This window comes from Triticum aestivum, chromosome 4B, assembly GCF_018294505.1.
Source record: "Triticum aestivum cultivar Chinese Spring chromosome 4B, IWGSC CS RefSeq v2.1, whole genome shotgun sequence".
Classification (NCBI taxonomy): domain Eukaryota; kingdom Viridiplantae; phylum Streptophyta; class Magnoliopsida; order Poales; family Poaceae; genus Triticum; species Triticum aestivum.
In genome coordinates this window covers 354943519-354950368 of record NC_057804.1, presented here as the reverse complement: position 1 = coordinate 354950368, position 6850 = coordinate 354943519, and the positions used below count along the sequence as shown (strand labels likewise).

The 6850-nt window shown below is 39.3% G+C and overlaps 1 long non-coding RNA gene across 2 annotated transcripts; it reads right to left on the bottom strand.

Annotated features, from left to right (window-relative positions):
• Positions 1 to 1801: 1801 nt before the first annotated feature.
• LOC123092168 (uncharacterized) lies at positions 1802 to 6607 on the bottom strand. 2 transcript variants are annotated; one of them, XR_006444366.1, is made up of 5 exons: positions 6219 to 6607; positions 5905 to 5988; positions 4028 to 4834; positions 3827 to 3942; positions 1802 to 1991 (listed from the first exon to the last, which is right to left on the bottom strand). It is a non-coding gene; the product is annotated as an uncharacterized lncRNA (long non-coding RNA). The 2 variants fall into 2 exon arrangements; XR_006444365.1 differs by having other exon boundaries at positions 1802 to 3942.
• Between the last annotated feature and the right edge of the window lie 243 nt (positions 6608 to 6850).

Genomic DNA, 6850 nt, shown 5'->3' with positions numbered 1-6850 from the left:
ACATCAAGGAGAACATTAGTAGCGGAGTGCTAAATGTCTATGGATTGATCATCCAAATTTGCTTATTTGGCATTGCAAAGGAAAAATCTGACAAAGTGGTGTCCTGCTTTGCATCTGCATCATCCATCACTATTCATCATGGTAGTATGATGTGTTGCCAGGATCCTACGCACGGATATTGGTAGAACTTTTATGAATATGGAAATGCTCAAGTTCTTGAGAGCACGCACAAGCGCTAGGTGTTATCATCGGCACTAACTGGGATTGCTCTCAGTTTCCTTGGTTATGCTATAACTTTTCAAACGGTGGACTCACTCTCTAATGTTGAGCTTCTCCCCAGTTACTAAAATCATCCCTTGTGCTGTTTTCAACAAGGTAATCCACATCATCCATTCTAGTCTTTGTATGTCATTCTATCGAACTCCTCCAAATGATCAATTGTGATTTGCCTAAAGCTGGTATAAAGAGTTTCAATGATCTTTGAATCAAAGTTAATTATTTTTGCCATTTAAGGGACAATTCCACGAGTCACCTCCTCTAAGATGTCTCGTTAAGGTATCATGGCAACTCAACTCCTTGCTGCGTTGACAACCGTTCACCACCCTCTTAAGTATGGAATTGTTGTCTACCTAGTGAACCCTCGTCATATGTTTCACCCCATCCCCATGGATGTGTTCTTCGTGTCCCAACTCAAGAGATGTGCTATGTCTTAATCCGTGAGTTGATCGTCAGTTGTTCGATCTTCGAGAAGATCGATCCTTCTAGAGTCACCTTCTCCTCTCATTGTCATCTTGGCTGGAGTTCTCAGAGCAAGACGACAAGACAAAGATGGTGATTGAATCAACGTTCATTTGAAGTGCAACCTGGATCGTGAAGATTGCGTTAGTTGCGTTCCCCCTTCATCTTACCCTGCGCTTGAATCTCGGGATGAGATTCTTGTTTTATTGGGGGTGAGTTGTCACATCCCTAGCTTCTGGTTTTGCACTAGGCTTGCTTCATGTGTGCATCATGTTTAAATTTTATTTAACTTGAAATGGGGATTGTTCAAACCCTAGCACCAGATCAAATCAAATAGGTTCAACCTAAAATAATCTTCAATGAACCCAAAATTCCCTTTGGAAATGTTCATGATTTTTGATAAAGGTGAAAACCTCTGCCAAAAATGAGGAGCATATTTCTTGGCCATTTATGGATTTTTGAATTAACTCATATTGTATTTGAATTGGGCCATTTAAATTCTACTAGTAAGATTTCACGTGCAACGCACGATAACACAATATAAAAAAAATCCCATTCATCTTGTTATGAATTTCTATGAGGCAATAAAAATATGGCATGTATATAAATTATTGTGATGTTTCTTGCATGTTCATGTTTTTAGCAGTGATCTGTATCGACATAACAATCTCAAATGTAAGCTACCAATCACAAGAAATAAAACACCCTCGAGAGGGCTTTGCAAATGATAATATTTTTTCTGGCAATCTTTGTGATAACTATAATCATGATCTGTGAACGACGGCTATTAAGGAATGAAAAAGTTGTGGAAGGAAGTAGCAGTGGAATTCATATTCTTCCCAAATGAGAAGTTGGAAGGACGAAATCAGCTATTGCACTAAAGAAGAAAGAACACAACACGTCCACAAATTTCAGTTTGAAGTCTAAGGCTTCCAAAACGTTGATTCAGTTCATATGCATCCCAAAGATACACCACAAGTTGTGCATAATTTGCATTTTTCCAAGCAATTTCTTCCGAAATATGCGCGTCTCAAATGTATTAAGTTATTGGACAAGCAAATTCCATTGTGATGCTTCTTAGTACAACATGATTCAGGAGACATCATAAATTTATCCCAAGGAAGAGATCTGTTTGGAGAGGAAAACAGAACTGCAATTTACACTCTTTAGTATCCTCTAATGTAGATCATTCCCTCTTTTACTGACGATGGCATGTAAAATTCTCCCAATGACTCAATAAAATGCTCCATTTCCTGTGATTCATTCAGATTGGATGGCTCATAATTATAAGCATGTAACTTTCAAGTGGCATCTAAGTTGAGTGTACAGAATGTGATGATAGATAGAAGTAAATGCATTTTGGACATTGATAGTCCAACTGTGCTGAATAATAAAGTGAGTACAAATCCGTGGAATGACAATGTATTGAAAAGAGCTTACTCATACTTGTAATTCGCAATTCATAATACCTTTCACACCATGGTCTTCAATTAGTAAGTCACTTATATGCTAGTACTGCCTGGTACTTAACTACAGTTTAGTTGTTCTGCAAACATAATAAAAAATAGCAGGATATGCCTAAATTCACTTGTTCGTTTTTCCTCACTAACTATTGAAAATAAACAGGATATGCATCTCTTGCTAAGAAATCTTAAAGCAAGGGATAAACCGTGTGAGGCTACATAACAACAAAAGTATCAAACTCTACAAAATATGTCAGCATTTAAAAAGTCAATAATGAGCTCATAGATGATAGAAGAAAACAAATACTTTGTCAATAAACGATTACCATTACCTATGTATAATTTAACTACATACTATGATGCTCTTGTTTATTCACCCAATTTAGAGAAGAGAAAAAAAGGTCTTCCTTGCAGGGTGATATTTGGAAATATTAGAGATACAGAAGTGTAGGTAAAGAAAGTACCATCCCAGGTACAATTTCACTATGAAAAGACTTGTGTGTGCATTTTGAAGATTATTCAATGTATGGCAGTGCAAAATTAAATAACATGGCAAAAACTTTTATATTGTCTTAGGGGGATACAACAACCATGCATGTTTGAAAAAAGTTCACAATCAAGTCACCTTTTATGTTACATTTAGCACCAGCTACACCAGAAACATGCATCCAAATGTAAGTTATCTTTGTGGTGTACAAAATCTTTTACAACAAAGTGTCTAACAGGAAATTATGGTGCTTAATTCAGTGAGGTTGCTTTTCTTGGTGTATCCTCTTCAGCTATCACTATCATCTGCCTGGTGCAGAGTGACTCTATGTTGGTGGATTACACAAAAATGGAAGGAAGGCTAGAAGAATAAAGAAAAAGTGGTTGACGACAATAAACTCTAGAATCAAAAACGGTGGTCCGAGGTATACTATTGGTCACATTAATTTGGGGATTAACCGAACAAAATTTGAAGCAACACATCATTGAAAAACACCAGGAATAACATCAACTGTGAATACTGAGAGCTCATGTAGCCACCAAGTTACGACAAACTTATGTTCGTATTAGCCAATCATTTTGTCCTTCTGGACAATCTAGATATAGAAAAATAAAGAGTGTGCTTGTGTAAAGGGAAAATGCTGGCCAATACCTTAAATCCATCAAATAGCCTAAACAACAAATGATTTATGACAACAATGGATAAAAGACGAGCATGCGTGTGTATGAGGCATCAGAGAGGCACTGGAAGTCAGATACAAGATAACATTATTTAGAGAGTATTTTATTTTCCATTCTTGTTACGCTGGAAGCAGTGTACACTCTGAATGAAAAAGAAACAACAGTCGGTCGATATGGTTATCACATATGAATATGACAATATGTGACAAAGTATATAAAGCCGTAGATTTTGATGTACTGCTGATATTCAGTCATCCAGACTCATAATAGTTGGTCACCTGCAAATCCTTCAATAGTTTTGCTAACATATGAAACTGCTTCTTGATCACCCTAACCTGAATTCTATGATAGCATCTAGCTCAACTCAAAAACAAAATCACACCGCAGGACATCTACAGAGTACAGACTATGCTTACACAAAAGAGACTCAAAAACACATAAAAAGGAAAAGGAGGCACCTGTTTAAATAAGCCATTGAAACCAGAGTGCAGAGAGCTCGACATATCGCCTTGCAAACCTAGCTTAATATCAGCATTTCTTTGGCCCGTTCTTCTTTGCTGATCTAAAATTAGTCCTGTTAAATTTCACATAATAGAAGTTCTTACAAGATTCACAGTTCAAATCCTTTGTGTATTCTAATCAAGAAGATGGAATTCAACCTTTGGTGTGGCTTGAATCCAAGTGTAATAAGTAATACATTGTCACCCAGTTCTTGTATTGCTGCCCAAAAATACAAAATATTGAATAGAACAAGAAAAATATGTACTAACATAATATTGTCAAATAAAAGATGAAGCTCTAATTCTATGTTCATTGTCTTGTTTTGAGTTTGAAACACACAAGCGCTTTTCTTGAGAGCTTTGGTGTCAATCAGGTTCCGAAGAAACGCTGCAGTCTCGAACTAAAATCTGTACTAACATTATTAGTCTAAAAAATGCCAGTGGGTAAAGATAGAAAGATAATTTCTAAATACCATATTATTGCCGAGGGGACAAGATCGTGTGGCAAGTTCTCTCTGCACATGTGAAATAAAAAGAGATACATGTTGTTTACAAGATGTATGTACCGTATGACATTTCAGCATTCAAGTAGTTGGTCACAGAAAGCAAGCCGTCCCAATTTGCACTATTCTAACCAGTCAGATAAGAACATATATGGATCCCAAGAAAGATTAGTCCAAAGCAGGACATGCCAATTGAACAGTTTCCTTGAGAAGACCAATTGAAAGGAAAACCAGCAAACAGGGCATCGGCATACAACATTCTGTGCAGATTGCAAGAGAAAGCCCATAAAACAAAAAAATGTTACACTGGAATTGGTTGTTGAAGCAAATTTACTTTCTCATACCTCAAAGTACACTGTTATTGCTAGTAAACATCAGTAGCACCAGAGATTGCTCACGAGGGCACAGCTGCACACGACGCTATTCCCATACTCCAATGATCACAAAACAATCTCTTCTTTACCTAATAATAAAGCAAATTGGGTTTCATTCATCCGTCATGCCATCTTTCAGAAAAGTCCCTCTATTTCAGAGAATTCAACCCGCAGTCCTGTTTTGAGTTAAAATGAATTGTTATTTTTGTATTTTACACAAAAGTCCCTCTCTTTTCTTGAAATCAACCCGCCGTCCGCATTTAAGTCACACCCGAACCGTTATTTTACATTTTTTGAACCCCCCTGATGTTTTAGGTAATTCATCCGCGGATCATATTTAAGTCAAACAAATGCTTTTTAAAATCATCCATACCTTTTAAACCGTAACTCCGATTTGAACATGTTATATATGAAATTTGATTGGAAAAATATGTAGAATATGAATATGAGATTATTTTCACCTTTTAAGTATCTTTAAATATTATTTTGGAATATATTTGAGTCAAACCAAATAATTTTCTAAATTATCCGTATCTTTTAAATCGTAACTTTGATTTTAACATATTATATATGAAATTTTATTAGAAAAATGTGTGGAATCTAAATATGATGTTAATTTTACCTGTTAAATATTTTTAAAATATTCTTATGGAAGCAAACTTATAATTATAGCACAAGATCCGTTTTTTCATACCGGCGGCGATCTGGATTGCAAATAAACACCCCACTATAACCATATACGGAAAATAAAACATCGATAACTACACGTGCATACCTCTAAAAAATGTCGCAAGGGAAAACAACAAATTTCTCATCGCGAGAGTGAGAGAAAGCGAGCGAGAGAGAGAGAGAGGGAGAGGGAGGAGAGAGGGAGAGAGAGACGCCTTAGGATTAACCATATTCAACACACATTTGTTGTTGTTTTGTGTGAACACCGAGGCCATCGCCGGAGAGGGTGAGAAGGAGGATAAGCGGCAACACAAATATGATGCCTCGCAAAAATAAAGAAGATGGACCTATTGTGGTCTTGAGTGATGGTTGTTGAGTTAAGAGTGTGTGTTATGTTTTCTCTCCCGTTGCAACGCACGGGCTCTTTTGCTAGTATATAATACATAGAAAACCCTATTTTCAGAGCCCAATATGACCAGAAACCACATACGGGGAGCCAGTCATGATCTACTCGACACAAAAATTAGCTGCTAATTCTCGTCGGCTGAATGGTACCAGTGTTCCTCTCTGCTATCTGCAAAAAAACAAGAGAGAGGAAATTCAGTTTGCATCCAAAGCTCTCTCCACTCCCCACCGCCGAAGGTCTCCCCGTCCCTGCAACATCTGTCCACCACCAGATCACGCATGCTCCCCGTTCCCCTCTACCGAAGCTACCCATTCCAGCAAGTCCACAGTCACATGCTCACATCGACCCCGCCAGGGCAGAGAGAGGGAGCGAGGCAGGGAGAGATGGAGGAGTTGTACCTCGACCGCGCACCGGTGCCCTTGCTCAGTCACCACCACTGCCACGATCCAGGCCCTTGCCGCCGCCACGATCCAGGGCCTTGCCACAATCGGTGTCCTTGCCCAGTTGTACCTTGACCGCAACGGTGTCCTTTCCTAGTAGGCTGACATCCCGAGGCCAAAGTCGTGGGCGTCATGGGGCGCAGCGAATGAAAAAGAAGACACAGGCGCGCCGAAGTGGGGTTCGATGGAGATAGTGGGGGCACGGGCGCAGCTGCCCCATCGGTTGGGGTGGCACGGGAGTGCGATGGTGTTGCCTCGCGTCCGCGGTGGTAGGGAAGGGCGGACTGTGGGGGCAGCACGATTTGGGAGGATGGAACTGGACGAGAGGATTTATCGGGATGATAACCAGGTCATTAACGTGATTCGGGTGGATACGATCCGTAGATCATGGTTTCGCCCGGCGGTGCCGCGGAAATCGGGGGGAGCGGAGCGCTAAGAGAATCGGTAGACTACGGCGTCTGCCGGCAGAACATTTGATCTGAGCCATACATCTGGGTGGTAGATCATTTGTGTAATATCGACTGTAGGATGTGTTTAAATTGATTTGATCTGAGGGTCATGGTTGTCTTGTGTAGAATTTGTTGTGTGGC